At 44.7% G+C, this 26,564-nt stretch overlaps 1 protein-coding gene across 3 annotated transcripts in view; it reads right to left on the reverse strand.

The window, feature by feature from the left end:
- GPSM2 (G protein signaling modulator 2) overlaps nucleotides 1-26,564 on the reverse strand; it is a 1,691,855-nt gene that overhangs the window by 1,366,304 nt on the left and 298,987 nt on the right. The window lies entirely within an intron of this gene.

A 26,564-nucleotide genomic window follows, 5' to 3' on the forward strand; every position in this document is an offset into this window, starting at 1 on the left:
AGTCTGGCATACCTTTTGACCTTGGTAGGGTGTGAAAATGGAACCTGTAGCCTTGGGACACTATGTTCAAGACCCATTTGTCTTGGGTAACTATTTGCCAATTTGATGAAAAAAAGTGCTAGTTTTCCCCCCAGGGGGGCTGCCGAAAGAAAAGTGCTTGGATATGGCAGAGGAAAGTCATTGGGACTATCTCCTGTAAGGTTGTGATTTGTCTTCTCCGCTTTTGGAGGTAGAAGCACCCCATTGTTTAGGCCTGTATGAGCCTTGGGGATGTGATCTGCCTCTGGGACGCCTGTATCTGCCTCTGTCTGACACTGGAAAGGACCAATTTTTAGAAGGCCAGATCCTGATAAATCTGGGTGGCTGTACCTGTAAGAAATCCGTAACTGTCTGCATGGATTTTGCTTTATCCTCCATTTTTTTCAACACCTCTTCTGCTTTAGTACCAAACAAAGCATCATGCTGCAATGGAGCATCCAATAATTTTGCTTTAACATGATCAGGCAGATTCTGTTCCTTTAAACAAGCATGCCTTCTAATAACAGAGCCTCTAACAGCGGCCCTACAAGAGGCCTCTAGTGAATCATAACCACATTGCAAAGTATGCTTTCCCACTTGTTCAGCTGCATGCAATAAATCCTGCATTTCTTTGTTCTCTGAACATTCAGTATTTGTCAACAATTTCTGTTTAAGCAGTGACATTAAACATTGCTGATATTTAAGCATATGAAACTGACAATTTAAAGCCCTTACAGCCAAGGTAGTAGAAGTGTAAACTCCCCCCCCCCCATCTGTCCAGAGCCCTAGAATCCCTATCAGAGGGGACAGGGTTTTTTGCAGTGGAAGCGTTGACCCCTTTGGGACCCTGAGATATAGTTTCTGGGTCAGCAGCGGGATTTTTATATAGGAATTTATGAGAATCCGGGACCCTGTAGTATCTGTCTGGCTTAGCAGGTGCAGGGGGTAGAGAGTCAGGAGACAGACCGGACTCTGAAAATATATCTACAATGTCTACAACAGGTGGAATAGCAAGGGGTCTGTGCTGAGGAAGAAGCAGGAAGTCTCTGAGCCTTTTCTTAGATTCAGAAAAATCTTGGCTCTCCCAGTGGAAATGCTCCCTCATAGTATGCAGTGTTTCCCCAAAGGAATAGTCCTCAGGAGGAGAGGCTGAAGGAATGGATTCTTCAGCATCAGAATCCTCATAGGGAAGCATGGAGTAATCCTGTTCAGAAGAGGAATCAGAGGAAATAGAAACCTGCTCAGAAGAATCATACCCTGTCTCTTGCCTAGGCCTCTTATCAGGAGGAGGATGGGAGCCCCTGATCAAAGTAATTAGGTCTTCGGCCATTTTGAGCATCCGTTTTTTAGGCAAGGAAGTCTGAATAGGAAAATGCTGTACTTGTTTCTTTGTCTTTAGAGCTGCTTTAGCCTTTGAAGCGGAGGATGGCTTAACATATAGTTGTGTAGGTCTGAAGACACCCTCAGAAGCCAATGACTGCTCAGCGGCTCCAGACCCATCTGAGGGATTGATTTCAGAGTGTCCAATACCTTGAGTTTCCAGAGGCCCAGGCGGCTTCACGTGGGAGTCGGTAGCAGCCTGTGGCTCTGAGGTAGTGGGCGCCAGGGGATGAGAAAGCGGTTCACTGAGAACCGGTGACTGGCCTAGAAGAAGCTTCGTCAGTTTTGGACCTTGGATGCCTATCCTTGCCCTTGTGTTTTTTGTAAACTCCGGTTGTCGGCTGCTCCGGCGGCATCATAAAATTAAACCTTCGGCCAAAGTAATGAAATGCAAAATCGAACCAACGCTTGATAGTGCGTTGGTTAAATCTAGCACAAAACAGACAGCTAGAAACGTTGCAATCAGGGCCTAGGCAAAGAATACAGTAAGAGTGAAAATCCTTAGGAGGTATTTGCTTCCCACAAGAAATACAATTGTTAACTTTTTCTGACATTGGTCTGGAGCAAGAAAAAAGTTTCTCCAATGGGGTACTTAGCTTTAATGAATACTTCGGTTCTGAAATTCAAATTTGAAAATCTCAGGAGTCGGCCGACCGGCACTTGCGAACTGCTTTTACTTCGGGCACCGCGCGGAAAGAAAGACTGAAGAAAATGGCGTCGGCTGCATCTTTTATACCCCTGGCGCACTGACGTCAGGGAAGAGGCGACAGCAACCAACACCAGACCTAGACTTTGGAAATCTGGCCGACTGCTGGCAGCCTGCCAGCAGGATAACCCAAGAGTAATGACTGCAACAGTGAAACACGATGAACATCTGAGAGTACATGTAGCCTGCTTTGAAGCATAGGTATCTTCTGCATATTGGGATGTGCAGGTAGGCTTCCTTTAAATCTAGTGTTGCCAACCAGGCATCCTTGCTAAGAATAGGACGCAGCTGGTGAAGAGTTAACATCTTGAATTTTGGGATCACCAAAAATGTGTTTAGGCTAGAGAGGTCCAGGATAGGACGCCAGGAGTTGTCCTTTCTGGGCACCACGAAAAGACTTCAGTAGAAACCTTGTCCCCTTTCCTCTTCTGGAACAGGCTAAATAGCCCTGATGCTTAAGAGAGAGAGAATTTGCTTTTGAGCCTCTGCACACTGATTTAGGGGAAGATCTGGACAACCATTTGGGGTTAAGTAAGAAGTGGAAGTGGAATATGTATCCTTGGGAAACTATATTTAAAAACCATCTGTCCTGGGTAATGAGTTCCCAATTTTGTGCCTGCAGGGCAATCTTTCCCCCTAAAGAAACAGTCAGTTGTGCAGGGCTTAGAAGATATAAAGTTAAGTCATTGAGACAGTTTACCATAGGGGCAGTCTTACCACTTCCAGCTTTGGAAGTGGGAACCTCCCACTGCTTAGTCCTGTGAGTACCTTGGAACTGAAGCCTGGGTGTTCTGCTGCTTCTGGGTTTCAACTGAGAAGGCCTGGAAGAGGCAGGAAAGGACCAATTTTTAGAGGGCCAATGCCAACTAAATCTGGAAGGCTGTACTTGCAGGAAATTTTTAACAGTTTGCATAGATTTAGCTTTTTCCTCCATCTTTTTAAGTACTTCTTCTGCTTTGTTGTCAAACAGGTGGTCTTGGTTTAAGGGAGCATCCAGCAATTTAGCTGTAAAATGATCTGGCAAAGATTGCTCCTTAAGCCAAGCATGCCTTCTAAGTACAGACCCAGTGACAGCAGTCCTGTAAGATGCCTCTAGTGAATCAAAACCACATTGCAAATTATGTTTCCCAACTTCTTCAGCAGAATGCATTAAATCCTGCAAATCTATTTTCAGCACAATCAGGAATTAACATAATTTCTGTTTAAGCAATCCAATAATATGCTGCTGATATTTTAACATATGAAACTGGCAGTTTAAGGTCCTAATGGCCAAGGATGCAGAAGTGTATACCTTCTTAACCCATCTATCCAGCACCCTGGAATCTCTATCAGAGGGGGTAGGATCTTTGGCAGTAGTAGACTTAATGCCCTTGGGTCAATGGTCTCAGGATCCACAGTAGGATTTTTAAAGAGGAACTTGTGAGAGTCAGGAACCCTGCAATATCTATCAGGTTTTCTGAGAGCAGAAAGTAGAGTCCAGGGCCTAGCTAGATTCTGAAAAGGAATCATCAACAATGTCTAGTACAGGGAGAATAGCTAAAGGCCTGTGTTGGGGCAGAAGTAAGAAATCCCTAAGCCTCTTTTTAGAGTCAGAGTAATCCTGGCTTTCCCAGCGAAAATGCTCCCTAGGAGTATGCAAGGTTTCAACAAAGGAGAAATCCTGTGGAAGGGAAGCAGAGGGAATAGAGTCCTCTGCATCAGAATCCTCATAGGTAGATAAGGGTAAACCCTAGTAAAAGGAAACAGAAATTTCAGAGTCCTGATCAGAGGAATCATAAGGAAAAGTACAGTTTTGTACCTACCATAAATGTAGATGTCCGATAGATATGCAACTGCAGTCATATCATATGGGTTGAAAACAAACCGAAGTATAAAGACAAACTGATATTCCAAAAGAACCGCAAACAACGTCCACTGGAAACTAGTTGAGGAAACACAGATTTAATGTTGTAGTAAAGCGCTTTTCGTCACTCCCAATCGGAGCAACTTCTTCAGACTTCTTACAATTAATTAATTAAAACTTTATATAGTGTAGTCAATTTACCAATTTAACCAGTTTAAAAACAATCTACATATAAAGCAATATGTACACTTGTAACCAACTGATAAAAACCATACAGATAGAGAAACCCAGCTTGACCTTCATACATATAAAATATGCTATATTATATATAGTACAAATGACATACATTCTATTCTTACAGCTAATGTTAAAACTATTGTATTATTTTAAAAATAAGTATTTCATTGTGGCCCCTTGCAGTAAGAACTAGTAAAGGCTACATACATATATATATACTAATGTATGAAATGATATGTCATATACATAGATTCCTTCTAGCAATAAGGTTGAATAAGATTGTGTTATATATAATTTTAACATGTTATACCTAAAGGGTAAATGTATATAGATGCACACCTGTATAAAACATGAATACATGTATATATGTATATATACTTTAAGTACTTAGTTAATGTATAAAAATATATTCATATCAATTTACTTCTTTGATATTATGTACACTACAAAGGTAAAAAGATTATAATATATTATAAATTAATCTTAAACCAGATGTTATAGTTTAAGTTAATTCTAAAGTTTGTAAATTATGAATGGTTACTATTTCCTATCCAAGCTTTTAAGTTTCAATAGACAACTGATATTACATTAGATAAGGGTAAACCCTGGTAAGAGGAAACAGAAATTTCAGAGTTCTGATCAGAGGAATCATAAGGAAAAGTACAGTTTTGTACCTACCATAAATGTAGATGTCCGATAGATATGCAACTGCAGTCATAACATATGGGTTGTCCTGCCTCAGGCAGCCCTCGGTCGGCCGGTGTCGCCTCCTCTCCGACGTCAGAACGGCTGGAGTATAAAGGCATCGGCCGACGCCATCTTCTTCAGTGTTTCTTGCCCCAGATGCCAGGTGCCCTCCTAGGAAGGCTAAATTTGGTGAATGGATAAACAATTCCAGACATGCACAACAGTAATAAACAGATACACCATAGGAGATATCCCCAGCTAATAGGAATAGGGGTAGTGGACCCATAAAGAAAGTTGCAGAAGGGTAGGAGGGTGGGAAAATCCGACTGCAGTTGCATATCTATCGGACATCTACATTTATGGTAGGTACAAAACTGTACTATGTCCTTCAAGAATGCAACTGCAGTCATAACATATGGGTTGAATACCAAAGCCAAGCTGGGGGTGGATGGAACTAAGAAAGGGATGGTGTAGCTAAAATGCCCTGCAGGACTGCCGAAGCAAAGCCTGCACGGGATCTGGAGTATAAAGGCAGGTTGTAGTGCTTGGTAAATGTATGCACGGAGCTCCATGTAGCAGCCTCTAGAATGTCCTTTGTAGCCACTCCTCTTAGGAAAGCTGCGGATGTGGCTATAGCTCTGGTGGAATGTGGCCTAATATTGGCTGGCACACCTTTTCCATGGAAAGAATAGCAGAATCTGATGCAGTGTCCAATCCATTTTGAAATTGTTTGTTTGGAGATTGCTTTTCCTTGTACTCCAGCAGCATAGGCTACAAACAGTTGGTCAGACTTTCTGGTGGCCTTAGTTCTGTCCAAGTAGTAGCGTAGTTGCCTGTGTATGTCCAAAGTATGCAGCAGTTTTTCCCCCCTGTTTTGCGGATTGGGGAAGAAAGTAGGCAGGTGAATAGCTCGATTTAGAGACACCCTGGAAATTACTTTTGGCATGAATGTAGGATTGGTTCTTAGAGAAACTTTGTCCTGATAAAAAATGAGGAAGGGAGGTACTGCCATGAGTGCCTGTATCTCCGAGACTCTTCTTGCAGATGTGACTGCCAATAGAAAAACCGTTTTCCATGATAGAAATTGCATTTCTGAAGTTGCTGCTGGCTCAAAAGGAGGAAGAGTTAATTTTTCCAAGACGAAATTGAGGTCCAATGCAGGTACTGTCTGTCTTCTGGGAGGTTTGATATTCTTTATCCCTCTTAGGAACTGTCTTAGCAAAGGATGTGAAAACACTGGTGGATCACAATTGTATTTTGCTGAGATTGCTGAGGCGTGAATCTTTATAGAAGAGTATGAGAGTCCAGTATGAAACATTTCTGCCAAGTATTCCAATATCTGAGGTATACTCAGTAATGTTGTATCCTGACCCCTGTTGGCATTCCAGATGCTGAATCTCTTCCACTTGGCTGAATAGGTTTTTCTGGTGGAAGGTCTGCGTGCTTCCAGTAAGATCTCTTGAACTTTTTTGGAAAGAGAGATAGCGGAAGGAGTCATGGTAACCTCCACGCTGTCAGATGCAATGTTTTCAGGTTTTGATGTCCTGTAATTGTGTTGTTAGAAGCAGGGGCCATAGGGGCAGCGGCCACGGTTTGGTCCGAGTTATGCTCAACAGCAATGGGTACCAGTGTTGCCTTGGCCAGTCTGGAGCTATCAAAATGCCTGTTGGTTGTTCTGCTTTGATCTTCAGTATCACCTTGGTCAGCAGAGGTAGAGGAGGGAATGCATAAATTTTTAGGGAATTCCAGCTGAAGGAGAAGCATCCGTTTTCCAGGCTAGAGGATGGTGGGTCCTTGTGCAGAACTTTTCCAGGTGATGATTCATGTGAGAAGCAAAGAGATCTACGTCCGGTCTTCCCCATGTCTTTGTTATCTGTGAGAAAATGTAAGGATGCAGCATCCATTCGTGTGGATCCAAGACATTTCTGCTCAGCTTGTCCGCCAGTGCATTGTCCTTGCCTGGCACAAACTGGGATTGCAAATGTATCTTCAGACTCAGGGATTTTTCCCAGAGAATCATTGCTAGTCTGCAGAGGGGATAAGAATGAGTGCCTCCCTGCTTGTTTATATACCACATGACAGTGGTGTTGTCTGTCCTTATTAGCAAATGCCCTTGTTGTAGTGATTTTTCGAAAGTCTCGACTGCATGTATCACTGACAACATCTCTTTTTGGTTTATGTGCAGATGTCTTTCCCTTGGTGTCCATAGACCTTGAATTCATCTGCCCTCGATGTGCGCCCCCCATCCATGATCTGAGGCGTCTGTTGTAATCATTTGACCTGCTTGAGGTCTGTTGAAAGACATGCTTTTGTTTAACTGACTTGCTTGAGCCCACCACAAAAATTCTTTTTGCAGACATGGAATGAGTGGGATTACGTCCTCTAGGCTTTGGCTGTGTTGGGACCATAAGCTTTTTAAGTACCATTGCAGCTTTCTCATATGAAGTCTTGCCAAAGGTATCAGAAGAATGCAAGATGCCATGAACCCCAGGGCCTGCAGGATTTTCCTTGCAGTCAGCTGCAAGAGCTTTGCTAGGCCTTTGAAGTACTCTGGTAACTGCTGTTGTTTTTCCTCTGTGAGGTAGGCCATTTGAGTTTCTGTGTCCAGTTTGGCTCCTAGAAAAATAATCTGTTGGGATGGCAGTAGTCTTGATTTCTGAATGTTGACTGTGTATCCCAAGGCCTGCAGTAGCTGAATGACATAGTCCAAGTTTGCTATTAAGGTTTGTTTGTTGTCTGCTTGTATGAGGCAGTCGTCCAGGTAGAGGTATATTTGAATCCCCTGGAGTCTGCAGTGTGCCACTACTGATGCCAGGCATTTCGTGAACACTCTGGGCGCAGTAGATAAGCCAAACGGCAATGCTGAGAATTGATAAGGTTCTGTCCCTGCAAGAAATCTGAGGTATCTTCTGCAGCTTTGTCTGATTGGGACATGCAGGTATGCCTCCTTGAGGTCCAGAGTGACCAGCCAAGACCCCTTGCCCAGCATGGGAAGGAGTTGCTGCAACGTCAGCATTTTGAACTTTGGCACAATGAGAAAAGTATTTAGAGTAGACAAGTCCAGTATAGGCCTCCATTTGTTTTCTTTTCTTGGAACAAGGAACAGTCTTGAATAAAATCCCTGGCCTTGTTCCTGAGGAGGAACCCTTTCTATTGCTTTTATACTTAACAGCTTTGAAACTTGAGTGAGTGTCTCTGCCCTTTGATGATGTGGCAGGTTTGGCATGCCTTGTCTTATTGGTAAAGTATGGAAGTGGAATCTGTAACCCTTGTCTATTAAATTCAGAATCCAGTTGTCCTTGGTCAAGATATGCCAGTTTTTTGAGAATAAGGATAATTTTCCGCCCAAAGGTGCTTCTCTTTGAGCCTTTGTAGGCGGTATGAAAGTCAGGTCATTGTGATTGTCCTTGTGGTGCAGCTGGGCTGCCTGCGCCACTTCTTTGATTTGGAGGTTGCCATTGGCGGCCCCTGTAGGATCCTCGGTATTGCCCTCTACCTCGGGCACGCCTGTTTTTTCCCCTTTGAAACTTGTCAGAGTCTGGGAAGGACCAATTCTTTGAAGCCCAGTTTCTGCTGAATCTGGGTGGCTGAACCTGGAGGAAATCCTTGACTGTCTGTACTGACTTAGCTTTTTCCTCAATGGATTTCAACACATCTTGTGCATTAGCACCAAAAAGCTTCTGTTTTTCCAGAGGTGCATCAAGCAACTTTACTTTAACATGGTCTGGCAATGGCTGATCTTTTAACCAAGCATGTCTACGTATCACAGCCCCAGTCATAGCTGCCCTACATGAAGCCTTCAATGCATCATAACCACACTGAAGAAAATGATTGTTAACCTGCTGAGTGTTATGTATATGATCCTGCAATGCTTTTCTATCAATAGGCTCAGGAGAGGATAGCTTTTTCTGTAAATCATCCAGTAAAAAATCCTGGTACTGAAACATATGAAAAAGGCAGTTAAGTGACCTCATGGCTAGGGTGGTAGAGGTATAAACTTTTTTACCCCATCTCTCCAGGGACCTAGCTTCCCTATCCGCTGGCAGTGGATTGTTGGCAGTGGAAGTAGCCACTCCCTTGGGGCCCTGTGAAATAGTTTCTAGATCCACAGAGTGGGCCTTAAAGAGATGTCTGTGAGCGTCAGGGACCCTATAATATCTGTCTGGCTTGACAGGAGCAGGGGGGAGAGAATCAGGGTTAGCACTGGAGTCAGAGAAAACATCATCCAAAACATCCATAACTGGAGGAATAGCTAAAGGTCTGTGCTGGGGAAGCTTGAGGAAGGTACGTAGCCTTTTCCTGGAATCAGAGAACTCCTGACCCTGCCATTTAAAATGTTCCCTCAGAGTGCAGGACTTCACCAAACGAGAAATCCTCTGGAGGGGAGGCAGAGGGAATTGATTCCTCAGCATCAGAGTCCTCATAGGCCTGGAAGGATTCTTCTTGGGTATCTGAATGCTCAGAATACCCAGAGGCTTCATCTGAAGAGAGGCTGTCAGCCTGCTCAGTTCTGGGCCTTTTCTCTGCAGATGGATGAGAACCTCTGTCTGGGTGAGGCTGAGACCCCCTGATAAGAGAAATAAGATCTGCAAGAGACATGATCTGTTTATCAGAAGAAGGGACCTGAGCAGCAGGTTTAGGATGGGTCTTGGCCTGGCTGGCGGCCTTAGCACGTGCAAAGGCCTTGATGGACATGGATACAGGAGGCCTTGCAGCCCCACGTGCAAGAGTAACCTTGTCTACAAGAATGGTGTCGGGTAGATCCAGAACTTCGGTTTCCAGAGGAAAATCAGCAACCGGCACCGGAGAGGTCTCCGAGACCGAAGGACGTGTTAACGCTATGTCGTCGGCCTGGAGCGGTTGAATGACCGCTTCCGAAGGGACCGAAGCACTAGCGGAGGGTTTAGAAGGTGTATCGGTGGTGGACGCGGGCCGAGGATGTCGGTCCCGATCCTTTCGTTTTTAGGTAGATTGAGATGTCAGTTGATCCGACGGCATGATATACGCAAAAGATTCACCGAAAAAGTCTTCGGCAAATTCTGCCCGGCGTCTGAGAGTGCGCTTATTAAAGCAAGCACAGGCAGCACAGGCCGAGACGTCGTGGTCTGGGCCCAGGCAAGGAAGGCTGTAAGAATGGAAGTCCTTATGAGGTATTTGTTTACCACAAGACAAACAATTATTAACTTTCTCAATTTGTTCTGACATCGGCTGAGGCAAGAAAAAATGTTCCGCAACGGGGTACTTAGCTTTTAGATGACTTCGGTACTGAAAACACAGGAGCTGACCGACCGGCACTTGCGAACTGCTTCTGCTTCGGGCACCGCGCGGCAAGAAAGACTGAAGAAGATGGCATCGGCCGATGCCTTTATACTCCAGCCGTTCTGACGTCGGAGAGGAGGCGACACCGTCCGACGCCGGACCCAGACTTTGGAATCCGGCCGACCGAGGGCTGCCTGAGGCAGGACAACCCATATGTTATGACTGCAGTTGCATTCTTGAAGGACATCTCAGTCCGGTCTCTTAGAGGGGGAAGGGTGACTTCCCTTGATTAGAGTAATAAGGTCTTCAGCCATTTATATCATTTGTTTTTTTTACACAGAGACCTGACCATGCAGTCTGGGTGTCTGTTTTCTGGCATGGATCGAGTTTTAGGCCTTGAAGAAGAAGATGGTGTCAGTTTAATATGCAAGTCAGTAGGCCAAAATACACCCTCACAGGTCGGTGCCTGCACAGCGGCTCTGGACCCATCCAAGGTAGAGACATCCGCAGGTTCCACAGTTGAAGCATCTCGTGGCATACCGGGCTCTGAATGGGTCTCAGTAGAGGCCTGCGAATCTGAAATAGCAGGCATCAGGGGCTGCGAAGGAGCCTCACTGAGTACCGGTTAACTAGTGACTAGCTTAGGAGAAGTGTCGTTGGCAGCTTTGAATCTATGCGGTCTGTCTCTGTCTTTATCTTTGCGTTTTTTCAGAATGTCGGTAGCCGGGTGCCTTTCCGAAGCCATATCTGGAAAAAATGAACAGAGTACCAAAATATTTAGAAGCATAAATAAATAGACAACAAATAGTTTGTTGTTAAAATAAGGCAAAAAACTGACAGCAAGGTACGTCGTGGTCAGGGCCTAAGCAAGGAATGCAATACGAATGAAAATCTTTATGAGGTATTTGCTTTCCACAAGAAATACAATTATTAACTTTTACTAAAATCGGTTTAGAGCAAGAAAAAGTTTCCCCAATGGGGTACTTAGTTTAGTTGAGGGTTTCGGTTCTGAAACTCAAAAATGAAAATTTCAGGAGACTGTCAACCAGCACTTGCGAACTGCTTCTGCTTCGGGCACTGCACGGCAAGAAAGACTGATGTAAGAGCTCGACTGCATGCTTTATACCTCTGACTACCTGATGTCCTGGAAGATAAAGCAACTGAGCAGGACATAAGACTTCGATAATCAAGCCGACTGAGGGTTACTGCAAGCAGATAACCCAAATGTGATGACTGCAACAATGAAACACGAAGAACATCAGAGTCTTCGGATTTCTCTGTCAGATGCTGTTGCTTCTTCCATGAAGTCAGGTCGTCAGGGTTATAAAAACATGCAGCCGAACCCATTACATCTGTTTTCTTGTCCCAGATGCCAGGTGCCCGCACTATATGAAGCAATTATATGGTATGGTACACCCCCATCAAAAAGCAAAACCAAAAGAAAAAATAAATATACCAACAAGAAGAAAAAGTAGAGCCAAGAAAAGTCAGGGGGGTGGAGAAAGGGTAACCAGGACTGCAACAGTGAATACACTCGAACATCTACATTTATGTTAAGTGTACACAACTGTACTATGTTCTTCATGTTTCACTGTTGCAGTCATCACAATTGGGTTGTTTCCGAAAGCTAAGGAAGGGAGGAGGAAGTTAAACAGCATTAGGGCCAGCTATTAAGGCCTGCAAGACTGCAGTGGCAAATCCAGCTCTGGATTTAGTAAAGATAGGCATGTGATAATGCTTGGTGAAGGTATGTACAGAGCTCCAGGCAGCAGCTTCTAGGATGTCCCTAGGAGGGACTCCTCTGAGAAAAGCCACTGAGATAGATGCAGCCCTGTTGGAATATGATCTAATCCCTGTGGGGTAGGTTTTCCATGGTGCTTGTAGCAGAAATGAATGCAATGTGCTATCCATTTGGAAATGGTTTACTTTGAAATGGCCTTCCTCTCTGCCCCTGCAGCAAACCCAACTAGCAGATGTTCAGATTTTCTGAGAGGCTTAGTCCTATCCAAATAGAATCTAAGTTGTCTGTGCATGTACAGAGGGGGGCAGTATGCGTTCCCCTTTCTTTTGTGGATTAGGGAAAAAAAAGTAGGCAAATGAAGGGACTGATTTAGTGCCACACTAGACATCAACTTGGGCATAAATGAAGGATTAGTCCCGAGGGAAAAGTACAGTTGTGTACCTACCATAAATGTAGATTTTCGAGTGTATTCACTGCTGCAGTCATTACTCTTGGGTTATCCTGCTGGCAGGCTACCCGCAATAGGCCAGAATTCCAATGTCTAGGTCCGGCGTCGGTTGCTGTCGCCTCTTCCCTGACATCATTGCGCCAGGGGTATAAAAGATGCAGCCGACGCCATTTTCTTCAGTTTTTCTTGCCCAGATGTCAGGTGCCCCAAATAGGTAGGCTGAAAAATATATCAATAAGAAATGCATGCAAAAACTAACAGTTCCTTCATCTACAAGCAAATACACTGAAAAGGATGTATAGGATATTAGAAGTCCCAAGCAAAGGGAAGGGAAATGGTGGCTGGGTAACCTGGACTGCAACAGTGAATACACTCGAACATCTACATTTATTGTAGGTACACAACTGTATAATGTTCGTCGTGTTTCTCTGTTGCAGTCATTACTCTTGGGTTGAATCCCAAAGCTGAGGAAGGGTGGCTGGGCTAAATAGGATTAGGAGAGGCTATGAGGCCCTGCAGAACTGCAGTGGCGAAGCCTGCTCTGGACTTAGAGTAGAGAGGCAACTGGTAGTGCTTTGTAAAGGTGTACACTGAACTCCAAGTTGCAGCCTCTAAGATTTGTTTGGTTGGTACTCCTCTGAGGAAGGCTGCTGAAGTGGCTGCTGCTCTGGTGGAATGAGGTCTAATGCCCTTAGGCACTAATTTACCATGTTGAGAATAGCAGAAACGGATGCAATGGCCTATCCATTTAAAAATAGTCTGTTTTGAGATAGCCTTTCGTTGTGATCCTGCAGCATATGACACTAAACGTTGCTCAGTTTTTCTGAAAGCTTTAGTTCTGTCCAAGTAGAAGAGTAACTGCCTGTGTATGTCCAAAGAATGCAGAATTTTTTCACCCTTGTTCTGTGGATTTGGGTAAAAGGTAGGCAAGTGAATGTCTTGACTGAGGGCCACACTGGACACCACTTTAGGCATAAATGTAGGGTTTGTCCTCAGAGAAACCCTGTCTGGATGAAAAATGATGAAAGGTACCACAGCCATGAGTGCTTGTAACTCTGAGACTCGCCTTGCAGAGGTTATAGCTAGGAGCAGAGCTGTTTTCCAAGATAAGAATTTAATATCCGCTGTTGAAGCTGGCTCGAAAGGAGGCAGTGTGAGTTTTTCCAAAACATAATTGAGGTCCCAGGCCGGAATTGGTGCTCTCCTTGGAGGCCTAATGTTTTTGGCCCCTCTGAGGTACTGCCTTATTAAAGGATGAGAAAAGATAGGTGGTTCCGTATTGCAATATGCAGAAATGGCAGAGGCATGAATCTTTATTGATGAGAAAGAAAGGCCTTTGTTCAGCATCTCAGTTAGGTATTGTAAAATCTGAGGAATATTTGGTACAGACATGTCAATGCCTTGTTCCTGGTTCCAAGCACAGAATCTCTTCCATTTTTCTGCATAAAATTTTCTGGTACTGGGCTTCCTGGCCTCCAAGATAACATCCATAACAGCTTTTGAAAAAGAGGAGTTTTCTGGATGGTTACATTATCCGCCATGCTGCTGTTGGCTGTGCAGGATCTGATAGTTTTGTTGGGTCAGCAAGTGAAGTTTGAGGCAATATCCATGCTGGACCTTGAGACAAACTCTTTAGGATTGGACACCAGTGCTGGCGTGGCAAATCTGGTGCAATCAGTATCATTTTTAGCTTCTCTTGTCTGACCTTTACGAGTACTGTGGGAAGGAGAGTTAGTGGGGGAAAAGCATATACTGTTAGATTTTTCCAGCTGAATGACAGGGTGTCCACTTTCCATGCTTGCTTGTGATATATCCTTGTGCAAAATCTCTGTAATTGACAGTTGTGAGGGTAGGCAAATAGATCTATGTCTGGGCATCCCCATTTCCTTATCACCCTGAAGACTTGTGGATCCAGTTTCCATTCGTGGGGCTCAATGAGGTGTCTGCTTAGTTCGTCTGCCAGAGTATTTGTTTTTCCTGGCAGGAATTGTGCTTGCAGGTGAACTTGTAAGGCCAATGCTGTGCCCCATAAGGTCATTGCTTGTCTGCAGAGGGGGTAGGAATGAGTACCTCCCCGCTTGTTTATGTACCACATACATGACCATAGTGTTGTCCGTCTTTATCAGTAACTGTCCTGGATGAAGTAGGTCCTTGAAAGCTGTCAGGGCATTTTGAACAGCTAGAATCTCTTTCTGATTGATGTGAAGATGCATCTGGTTTGAAGGCCATGTGCCCTGAATACATTTTCCTGCCATATGGGCCCCCCAGGCATAATCTGATGCATCCTTTATCAGTGTCTGTCTGTCTGTGGGTAAACTGAATGGCAGGCCCTTGTTGTGGTGACAGGCTTCTGCCCACCATCGAAACTCCTGTTGTAGGCATGGAATGAGTGCAATTACTGTCTCCAGGCTGTGGCAATGCTGAGTCCAAACACTTTTCAGATACCATTGTAGTTTCCTCATATGCAGTCTGGCATATGGAATTAGTAGAATGCAGGATGCCATGAAACCCAAGGCCTGCAGGAATTTCCTTGCAGATAAATGGGTTTTTGTCGCCAATTTCTTGAAGTAAGTAGTCAGTTGTTTTTGCTTGTCTGGCATGAGATAAGCCATCTGGGCAGTTGTATTTAAGCTTGCTCCCAGGAATATTATCTCTTGAGAGGGCACTAGTTTTGATTTCTTTTCGTTTACTGTGCACCCTAGGCCAATTAGTAATCTTTTTACAAACACCAGATGCTTTAGAAGAGTGTCTTTGTTCTCTGCTTGAATTAGGCAGTCGTCCAAGTAGGGATATATTTGAATTCCTTTTTGTCTGCAAAACGCAATTACTGGTGCCAGGCATTTTGTAAAGACCCTGGGCGCAGTAGATAAGCCAAAGGGCAGTGCAGAGAATTGGTAATGCATTGAGCCATCTATGATTCTGAGGTATCTTCTGCAAGACTGTCTGACTGGGACATGCAGGTATGCCTCTTTTAGGTCCAAAGTTACGAGCCAAGACCTCTTGCCCAACATGGGCAGTAGCTGCTGATGAGTCAACATCTTGAATTTTGGAACTTCCAGAAACGTATTTAGTATAGACAGATCCAGAATTTGTCTCCAGGTTTTGTCCTTCCTGGATACTAAGAAGAGTCTGGAGTAAAATCCTTGCCCCTGCTCTTGTTGTGGTACTTGGTGAAAGGCCCTCATATCCATGAGGGCTGTAATTTGTTTTTGTGCCTCTGCCCATTGATTGTGCGACAGGTCTGGCATGCCCTTTGACCTTGATAGAGTGTGAAAATGGAACCTGTAGCCTTGGGACACTATGTTCAGAACCCATTTGTCTTGGGTAACCATTTGCCAATTTGATGAAAAAAGGGCTAGTTTTCCCCCTAAGGGGGCTGTCAAAAGAAAACTGCTTGGAACTGGCAGAGGAAAGTCATTGGGACGGTTTCCTGTAAGGCTGTGATTTGTCTTCTCCAATTTTGGAGGTAGGAGCACCCCATTGTTTAGGCCTGTATGAGCCTTGCGGTTGAGATCTGCCTCTGGACACCTGTATCTGCCTCTTTGTGGTCTGTCTGAGACTGGAAAGGACCAATTTTTAGAAGGCCAGTTCTTGTTAAACCTGGGTGGCTGTACCTGTAAAAAAATCCTTGACTGTCTGCATGGATTTTGCTTTATCCTTCATTTTTTTCAACACCTCTTCTGCTTTAGTACCAAACAAAGTATCATGCTGTAATGGTGCATCTAATAATTTTGCTTTAACATGATCAGGCAGATTTTCGTCCTTTAACCAAGCATGCCTTCTAATAACAGAACCTGTAACAGCGGCCGTGCAAGAGGCCTCCAGTGAATCATAACCACATTACAAAGTGTGCTTTCCCACTTGTTCAGTTGCATGCAATAAATCCTGCAATTCCTTGTTCTCTGAACATTCAGCATTTGTCAACATTTTCTGTTTAAGTAGTGACATTAAATATTGCTGATATTTAAGCATATGAAATTGACAATTTAAAGCCCTTACAGCCAGGGTGGCAAAAGTGTATACTTTTTTCCCCAATCTGTCTGGAGCCCTAGAATCCCTATCAGAGGGGACAGGGTTTTTTGCAGTGGAAGCCTTAACCCTTCTTGGGACCCTGCGATATAGTTTCTGGATCAGCAGCGGGGTTTTTATATAGGAATTTATGAGGATCCGGGACCCTGTAGTATCTGTCTGGCTTAACAGGTGCAGGGGATAAGGAGTCAGGGGACAGTCCGGACTCTGAAAATACATCTACAATGTCTAGAACAGGTGGAATAGCAAGGGGTCTGTGCTGAGGAAGAAGCAGGAAGTCTCTGAGCCTTTTCTTAGACTCAGAATAGTCTTGGCTCTCCCAGTGGAAATGTTCCCTCATAGTATGCAGTGTTTCCCCAAAAGAATAGTCCTCAGGAGGAGAGGCTGAAGGAATAGATTCTTCAGCATCAGAATCCTCATAGGGAAGCATGGAGTAATCCTGTTCGGAAGAGGAATCGGAGGAAATAGATACCTGATCAGAAGAATCATACTTTGTCTCTTCCCTAGGCCTCTTATCAGGAGGGGGATGGGAGCCCCTGATCAAAGTAATTAGGTCTTCAGCCATTTTGAGCATCTGTTTTTTTTAGCCATGGAAGTCTGAATTGGAGAATGCTGTACTTGTTTCTTTGTCTTTAGAGCTGCTTTAGTCTTTGAAGCGGAGGATGGCTTAACATATAGTTGTGTAGGTCTGAAGACACCCTCAGAAGCCGATGTCCGTTCAGCAGCTCCAGACCCATCTGAGGGATTGATTTCAGAGTGTCCAATATCTTGAGTTTCCAGAGGTCCAGTCGGCTCCATGTGGGAGTCTGTAGCGGCCTGTGGCTCTGAGGTAGCGGGCACCAGGGGCTGTGAAAGTACCTCACTGAGAACCGGCAACTGGCATAGGAAGAGGCTTAGTCGTCGGTTTTGAATCTCAGATGCCTATCCTTGCCCTTGTGTTTTTTTGTAAACGCTGGTTGTCGGCTGTTCCGCCAGCATTATATAATTAAATCTTCGGCCAAAGTAATGAAATGCAAAATCGAACCGACGCTTGATAGTGCGTTGGTTGAATTTAGCACAAAAACAACAGCTAGCAATGTTGTGATCAGGGCCTAGGCAAGGAACACAGTAAGAGTGAAAATCCTTGAAGTATTTGCTTCCCACAAGAAATAAAATTGTTAACTTTTTCTGACATCGATCTGGAGCAAGAAAAAAGGTTTCCCCAATGGGGTACTACGCTTTAATGAAGACTTCGGTTCTGAAATTCAGATTTGAAAATCTCAGGAGTCGGCCGACGGGCATTTGCAAACTGCTTTTGCTTCGGGCACCGCACGGCAAGAAAGACTGAAGAAAATGGCGTCGGATGCATCTTTTATACCCCTGGCACACTGACGTCAGGGAAGAGGCGACAGCATCTGACGCCGGAGCGAGACTTTGGAATTCTGGCCGACTGCAGGTAGCCTGCCAGCAAGATAACCCAAGAGTAATGACTGCAACAGTGAAACACTATGAACATCCCTGTCCGCATGGAATACAATATGAAGGGTTCCACTGCCATGAGGGCTTGTAATTCAGATACTCTTCTTGCTGAAGTGATGGCTAAAAAGAAGGCTGTTTTCCAAGACAGTAATTTCAACTCTGCTGTTGCAACTGGCTCAAAGGGGGGGGGGGGGGGGGGAGTGAGCTTTTCCAATACAACGTTAAAGTCCCAAGCTGGAGTGGGAGTTCTCCTGGGGGGATCTTAAAATTTTTGGCCCCTCTAAGGAATTGTTTTAGCAAGGGGTGAGAGAAGTGGGTGGCTCTGTATTACAATGTGCTGAAATGCCAGAGGCATTAATTTTAATTGACAAGAAGGATAGGCCCTTGTGAAGCATTTCTGTTAAGTACTGTAGAATAAGAGGTAATCTGGACACCTTTGCACCCATTCCCTGAGCCTGGCTCCAGGAACAGTATCTTTTCCACTTTTCAGCAAAGGATTTTCTAGTACTAGGCCTCCTTGCCTCCAGAATGACATCCAGCACCTGCTTACTGAGGGATGCTAGAGGACAGCTCAGGCAATTAGCCAGGCTGCAAGGTTCAGGATTTGAAGCTGAGGGTGCAGAATCTGGCCCGCCTGCTGGAACAACAGGGAAGGGGTCTGAGGCAGGTGCCATGGTTGTAGCAGTGTCATACTGGCATGGTAAGTCTGGTGCAATCAGTATTGTCCATGGCTTGTCCCGTTTGATCTTTAGTAGAACCTTCGAGAGGAGAGGCAGAGGGGGAAAGGCATAAACCGAGAGGCTTTCCCACGTAAAGGACAGGGCATCCACTTTCCAAGCTTGACTGTGGGGAGTTCTTGTGCAGAATTTGTTCAACTGGTAGTTCTGAGGGGAAGAAACAGGTCTACCTCTGGTGTCCCCCAGTTGTTCTTCAAGAGGTTGAATAGTTTGGATTCTAGTTTCCATTTGTGTGGATCCATGAGATTTCTGCCTAAGTCGTCTGCCAGTGAATTTAGTTTGCCTGGCAGTAACTGCGCTATTAGGTGTACTCGGTAGCTCAAAGCTGTGTTCCACAGAGCCATGGCTAGTCTGCAGAGAAGCTACGAGTGGATTCCCCCCTGCTTGTTTATGTACCACATACCTGTGGTGTTGTCTGTCTTTACCAATAGTTGTCTTGGAAGAATACGGTCTTTGAAGGCTGTCTGAGTATTCTGTACAGCTAACATTTAATTTTGATTGATATGCTGGTGCATCTGTCTCAGGTTCATTTGCTCTGAATGCGCTGCCCTGCCATGTGGGCCCCCCAAGCATAGTCTGATGAGTCTCATGTTAGGGTTAGGGCGGCAGGGGGCAGAGTGAAAGGGAGTCCCTTTTTGTGGTAGCAGGCCTCTGCCCACAAAAGGAACTCTGTCTTTATACACGGAATGATAGAAATCATTGTTTCCAGGTCCTGAAAATGTTGACACGATAGGCTTTTTAGATATCATTGGAGTTTCCTCATATGGAGTCTTGCATATCGAATTAGTAGAATGCAAGAGCCCATGAACCCCAGAGCTTGCAGTATTTTCCTTGCAGATAGCTGGGGTTTTGTGGCCAATAGTTTGAAGTAAGTTGTCAAATAAACTTGTTTCTCCAGAGTGAGGAATGCCATCTGGGAAGTTGTGTTCAAGCTTACTCAAAGGAATACAATCTGTTGGCAGGGTAATAGCAAGTCCTGGCTTTCGGCCTGAATCAGACAATTGTCTAAGTATGGGTAAATTTGAATACTTCTCTGCCTGCAAAATGCAATGGCGGGAGCTAGACATTTTGTGAACACCCTGGGAGCAGTAGATAAACCAAAGGGAAGTGCAGAAAAAGTACAGTTGTGTACACTTATCATAAATGTAGATGCGCAAGTGTATTCACTGTTACAGTCATCACATTTGGGTTATCTGCTTGCAGTAGCACTCAGTCAGCCTGATTATCAAAGTCTTGGGTCTTGCGTTGGTTGCTGTCTCATCTTTCATGATGTCAGGTAGTCAGGGCTATAAAGCATGCAGCCGACGCCATTACATCAGTTTTTCTTGCCCCAGATGTCAGGTGCCCCTATAATGGGAAACAATTATATACAAGGTTACACCTCCAACAAAAAAGCAAATACACCAAAAAGCTTTAAGAATAGTAAACAAGAAAAGAGGCATAGTCAATAGAAGTCAGGGGGCTGGAAGGGAGGGTAACTAGGACTGCAACAGTGAAAACACTCGAACATCTACATTTATGTTAAGTGCACACAACTGTACTATGTTCTTCGTATTTCACTGTTGCAGTCATCACATTTGGGTAGATTCCCAAAGCTAAGGATGGGAGGAGGTAATTAGATATCATTAGGACCAGATGTAAGGCCCAGCAATACTGCAGTGGCAAAGCCAGCTCTGGATTTACAAAAAATGGCAAGTGGTAATGTTTGGTGAAGGTATGTACAAAATTCAAGGTAGCAGCTTCTAGGATGTCAATGGTAGGGACACCTCTGAGAAAGGCTGAAGAGGTATATGCAGCCCTGGTTGAATGTGGTCTTATCCCCTGTGGGGTAAGTTTTCCATGGTGCTTACAACAGAAATTAATGCAATGGCCTATCCACTTAAAATGGTTTGCTTTGAAATGGCCTTCCCCTCTGCCCCTGCAGCAAATGCAACCAGCAGATGTGCAGATTTCCTGAGAGGTTTAGTCCTGTCCAACTAAAATCTAAGTTGTATGTGCACGTCCAAGGAGTGCTGTATTCGTTCCCCTTTGTTCTGTGGATTAGAAAAGAAGGCTGGAAAATAAATGGACTGACTAAGGCCCACACTGGATACCACCTTGGGAAGGAAGGAGGGACTGTTCCTGAGGGACACCCTGTTCACATGAAAGATGATGAAATGCTCCACTTCCATGAGGGCCTGTAATTCAGACACCCTTCTTGTTGAAGTGATGGCTAGAAGGAAGGCTGTTTTCCACAAAAGGAATTTCAACTCTGCATTTGCAGCTGGCTCAAAGGGAGGTAGAGTGAGATTTTCCAATACAAAGTTAAAGTCCCAGGCTGGAGTAAGGGCTCTCCTGGGATGTCTTAAGTTTTTGGCCCCTCTGAGGAATTGCTTCAGCAGTGGATGAGAGAAGAGGGGTGGTTCTGTATTGCAATTAGCTGAAATGGCTGAGGCATGAATTTTCATGGAGGAAAAGGAAAGGCTCTGGTGAAGCATCTCAGTTAAGTATTGAAGAATCTGAGGTAAATTGGGCACTTCTGCGCCCATTCCCCTGAGACTGGCTCAAGGAACAGAATCTTTTCCATTTCTGAGTACAGGATTCTCTAGTACTAGGCCTCCTTGCCTCCAGAATGACATCCATCCCTTCTTACTGAGGGATGGTAACGGAGAGATCAGGCAATTAGCCAGGCTGCCAAGTTCAGGGTTTGAAGCTCTGGGTGCAGAATCTGGAGCTCCTGCTGGGACAGCAGGGCAGGGGTCTGAGACAGGTGCCAGCAGTGACACACTGCGCAAGAGGGGGTTCCAGCGTTGGTGTGGCCAGTCTAGTGCAATCAGTATTGTCCTTGGTTTGTCCTGTTTGAGCTTTAGTAGTATCTTGGAGAGGACAGACAGAGGGGGAAAGGCATATACTGATAGGTTTTTCCAGGTGAAGGACAGGGCATCCACTTTCCAAGCTTGTTTGTGGGGAGTCCTTGTGCAAAATTTGTCCAATTGGTAGTTCTGGGGAGAGGCAAACAGGTCTATCTCTGGGCTCCCCCATTTCTTTCTCAACATGTTGAATATCTTTGGTTCCAGTTTCCACTCGTGTGGGTCCATGAGATTTCTGTTTAGGTCATCTGCCAGTGTATTTAGCTTTCCGGGCAGGAACTGAGCCTGTAGGTGCACTTGGTAGCTCAAGGCCGTGTTCCACAGAGCCATGGCTAGTTTGCAGAGAGGGTATGAGTGGGATCCACCATGCTTGTTTATGTACCACATAACAGTGGTGTTGTCTGTCTTTACCAATAATTGTCCTGGAAGAATGTGGTCATTGAAAGCTGTCAGAGCATTCTGTACAGCTAACATTTCTTTTTGATTGATATGCAGGTGCATTTGACTTGGGTTCCATTTGCCCGGAATGCACTTCCCTGCCAAGTGAGCCTGCCATGCATAGTCTGATGCATCTGTTAGGGTTTGAGCGGCAGGGGGTAGAGTGAATGGCAGTCCCCTATTTTGGTGGCAGGCCTCTGCCCACCAAAGGAACTCTATCTGTAGACAAGTTATGATAGGAATCATTGCTTCTAGATCCTGAGAATGTTGGCACCATAGGCTTTTTAGATACCATTGTAGTTTCCTCATATGCAGTCTAGCATACGGAATTAGTAGACTGCAAGAGACCATGAACCCAAAGGCTTGCAGTATTTTCCTTGCAGATAGCTATATCTCTGCGGCTAGTAGTTTGAAGTAGGCTTTCAAATGAACTTGTTTCTCTGGCATGAAGTAAACCATCTGGGAAGCTGTATTCTGGCTTGCTCCCAGGAATACAATTTGTTGGCAGGGTACAAGACGTGATTTGTTTTTGTTTATGGTGTACCCCAGAGAAGTTAGCAATTTCTGTACAAACGCCAAATGATTCAATAGTATGTCCTGGCTTTCTGCCTGATTAGAGAATCGTCCAGGTATGGATATATCTGGATATTTCTTTGCTTGTAAAATGCAATGACTGGAGCTAGGCACTTTGTGATACCCTGGACGCAGTAGATAAGCCAAAGGGCAGTGCCGGGAACTGATAGTGCATGTAGCCTCCTTTGAAGCGTGGGTATCTTCTGCAAGATTCCCTTATTGGGATGTGCAGGTAGGCATCCTTTAAATCCAGTGTTGCCAACCAGACATCCTTGCCTAGCATAGGAAGCAGCTGGTGAAGAGTTAGCATCTTGAATTTTGGGATCACCAAAAATGTGTTTAGGATAGAGAGGTCCTGGACAGGACGCCAGGAGATGTCCTTTCTGGGTACCAGAAAAAGTCTCGAGTAGAAACCTTATCCCTTTTCCTTTTCTGGAACAGGTTGAACAGCCCTGATGCGTAAGAGAGAGAATTTGCTTTTGAGCCTCAGCCCACTGATTAGGGGGTAGATCTGGCTAACCATATGGGGTTGGTAAGGAGTGGAAGTGGAATCTGTATCCTTGGGAAACTACATTTAAAACCCATTTGTCCTGGGTAATGAGTTCCCAACTTTTTGCCTGCAGGTCAATCTTTCCCCCTAAAGGAACAGTGCACGGCATAGAAGATTTAAATTTAAGTCATTGAGACAGTTTACCATAGGGGGCAGTCTTACCAATCCCTGCTTTAGAAGTGGGAGCCCCCCCACTGCTTAGTCCTGTGAGTAACTTGGGACTGAAGCTCGAGTGTTCTGCTGGTTCTGGGTTTGGACTGAAGGCCTGGAAGAGGCAGGAAAGGACCAATTTTTAGAGGGCCAATGCCAACTAAATCTGGGAGGCTGTACCTGCAGGAAATCTTTAACAGTTTGCACAGATTTAACTATTTCCTCCATCTTTTTAAGTACTACTTCTGCTTTGTTGCCAAACAGGCGGTCTTGGTTTGAGGGAGCATCCAGCAATTTAGCTTTAACATGATCTGGTCAAGACTGCTCCTTAAGCCAAGCATGCCTTCTAAGTACAGACCCAGTCACAGTAGCCCTGCAAGATGCATCTACTGAATCAAAACCACATTGCAAAGTATGTTTTCCAACTTGTTCAGCAGAATGCATTAAATCATGCAAATATTTCTTTTCAACACAGTCAAGAATCAACATCATTTTCTGTTTAAGCAATCCAATAATATGCTGCTGATACTTTAACATATGAAACTGGCAGTTTAAGGCCCTAATGGCCAAGGTTGCAGAAGTGTATACCTTCTTACCCCATCTATCCAGCGCCCTGGAATCTCTATCAGAGGGGGTAGGATTTTTGGCAGTAGTAGCCTTAATGCCTTTGGGTCCCTGTGAAATTGTCTCAGGAACCGCAGTAGGATTCTTAAAGAGGAACTTGTGAGAGTGAGGAACCCTGTAATATCTATCACATTCTATGGAAGCAGGAGGTAGAGAGTCAGGGGTCAAGCTGAATTCCGAGAAGGCATCATCAACAATGTCCAGTACAGGGAGGACAGCTAAAGGCCTGTGTTGGGGCAGCAGTAAGAAATCCCTAAGCCTCATTTTAGAGTCCGAGTAGTCCTGGCTTTCCCAGCAAAAATGCTCCTTAATAGAGTATGCATGGTTTCACCAAAAGAAAAATCCTCTGGAGGGGAAGCAGAGGAAATAGAGTACTCTGTATTAGAATCCTAATTGGTAGATAAGGGTAAATACTGGTCATCAGAAGAAACAGAAATTTCAGAATCCTGATCGGAAGAATAAGGAAACTCAGTCCTAGGTGTCTTAGAGGGGGAAGGGTGGCTTCCCCTGATTAGAGTAATAAGGTCTTCAGCCATTCTTATTTGTTTTTTAGGCATAGAGGCCAGACCATGCGGTCTGGGCGTCTATTTTCTAGGCATGGATCAAGTTTTAGACCTTGAAGAAGAAGATGGCATGGGTTTAATATGCAAGTCAGTAGGCCTGAATGCACCCACAGAAGCTGGTGACTGCACAGCAGCTCCGGACCCATCTAAGGAAGAGATATCCGCAGGTTCTACAGTTTAAGCATCTTGCAGCATACCAGACTCTGAATGGGTCTCAGTAGAGGATTGCGAATCTGAAGTAGCGGGTATCAGAGGCTGCGAAAGCACCTCACTGAGTGCAAGTGAACTGGCAACTAGCTTAGGAGAAGCGTCGTCGGCAGCTTTGAACCTATGCAGTCTGTCTCTGTCTTTATCTTTGCGTTTTTTCGGAATGTCGGTAGTCAGGTGGCTTGCCGAAGCCATATCTGAATAATTGAACCAAGTACCAAAATATTTAGAAGCGTAAATAAACAAAAGACGAACAGTTTGTTGTTTAAATATGGCACAAAACCGACAGCGAGGTACGTCGTGGTCAGGGCCTGAGCAAGGAATGCAGTACCAATGAAAATCTTTATGAGGTACTTGCTTTCCACAAGAAATACAATTCTTAACTTTTACTGGCATCGGTTTAGAGCATGAAAAAGTTTCCCCAATGGGGTACTTAGTTGAAGACTTCGGTTCTAAAACTCTAAAACGAAAATTTCAGGAGTCGGCCGACCGGCACTTGCGAACTGCTTCTGCTTCAGACACCGCACGGCAAGAAAACCTCAAGTAATGGCATCAGCTGTATGCTTTATACCCCTGACTACCTGACGACATGAAAGATGGGACAACAACTGATGCAGGGCCCAAGACTTTGATAATCAGGCCGACTGAGGGCTACTGCAAGCAGATAACCCAAATATGATGACTGCAACACTGAAACACAAAGAACATCTGAAAGTGCATGGAGCCCGCCATGAAACATAGGTATTGACTGCAGGATCCTCTTATTGGGATGTTCAGGTAAGCTTCTTTAAGTTTAGAGTTGACAGCCAGGCATCACTGGCTAGCATAGGAAGAAGCTGTTGAAGAGTTAGCATTTTGAAACTACTAGAAAAGTGTTGAGAATATAGTGGTCCAGGATAGGACGCCAGAAGTCGTCTTTTCTGGGTACCAGAAAATGTCTTGAATAAAAACCTTGTCCCCTTTGTTCTGCTGGGACAGGCTGAATAGCCCTAATACTGAGAAAGTACAGTTGTGTACACTTACCATAAATGTAGATGTTCGAGTGTATTCACTGTTGCAGTCATTACATTTGGGTAATCTGCTGGCAGGTTGCCCTCAGTCAGCCTAAATAAAGTCTTGGGTCCTGCGTCGGTTGCTGTCTCCTCTTAGACGACGTCAGGTCGTCAGGGGTATAAAACATGCAGCAGACGCCATCTTATTCAGTTTTTCTTGCCCCAGATGTCAGGTGCCCCCCGAATGGGGAGCACAAATATATATATAAACAAACAGTAAATATATAGATGCACTTAAACATAAACTTTACCTTCAACTAAAAAGCAAATACACCACAAAGGCTTTTGAGTATAGTGAAGGAAAGAAAAGGTATAAAAAGGGGGATGGCGGGTGGGTAACCCAGACTGCAACAGTGAATACACTTGAACATCTAGATTTATGGTAAGTGTACACAACTGTACTATGTTCTTCGTGTTTCACTGTTGCAATCATTACATTTGGGTAGAACCCCAAAGCTATGGATGGGAGGATGGAAATAAATAGCATTAGGAGCAGCTATAAGGCCCTGTAGAACTGCAGTGGCAAAGCCTGCCCTGGATTTGGAGAAGAGAGGCAAATGATACTGCTTTGTGAAGGTATGAACAGAGCTCCAAGTAGCAGCCTCTAGAATGTCTTTAGTTGGAACCCCTCTGAGAAAAGCTGCTGAGGTAGAGGCAGACCTGGTGGAATGTGACCTGATCCCCTTGGGCACAGGTTTACCATGGTGCAAGTAGCAGAAACGAATGCAGTGGCTTATCCACAGAAATTGTCTGCCTTGATATAGCATTCCCCTCTGACCCTGCAGCAAATGCTACCAGTAGTTGCTCAGCCTTTCTTAGAGATTTGGTCCTGTTTAAGTAGAATCTTAGTTGTCTGTGTACATCCAATGAGTGCAGAATCCGCTCCCCTTGTTCTGCGGATTTGGGTAAAATGTTGTCAGGTGAATTTGTCTGGTTAAGGGCCACACTGGATACCACCTTAGGCATAAAAGAAGGATTAGTCCTGTGGCACACCATGTCCGGGTAAAAAGTAATA

Source organism: Protopterus annectens, chromosome 10.part0 (genome assembly GCF_019279795.1).
Source record: "Protopterus annectens isolate FY-2018-M chromosome 10.part0, PAN1.0, whole genome shotgun sequence".
NCBI classification, from domain to species: Eukaryota; Metazoa; Chordata; order Ceratodontiformes; family Protopteridae; genus Protopterus; species Protopterus annectens.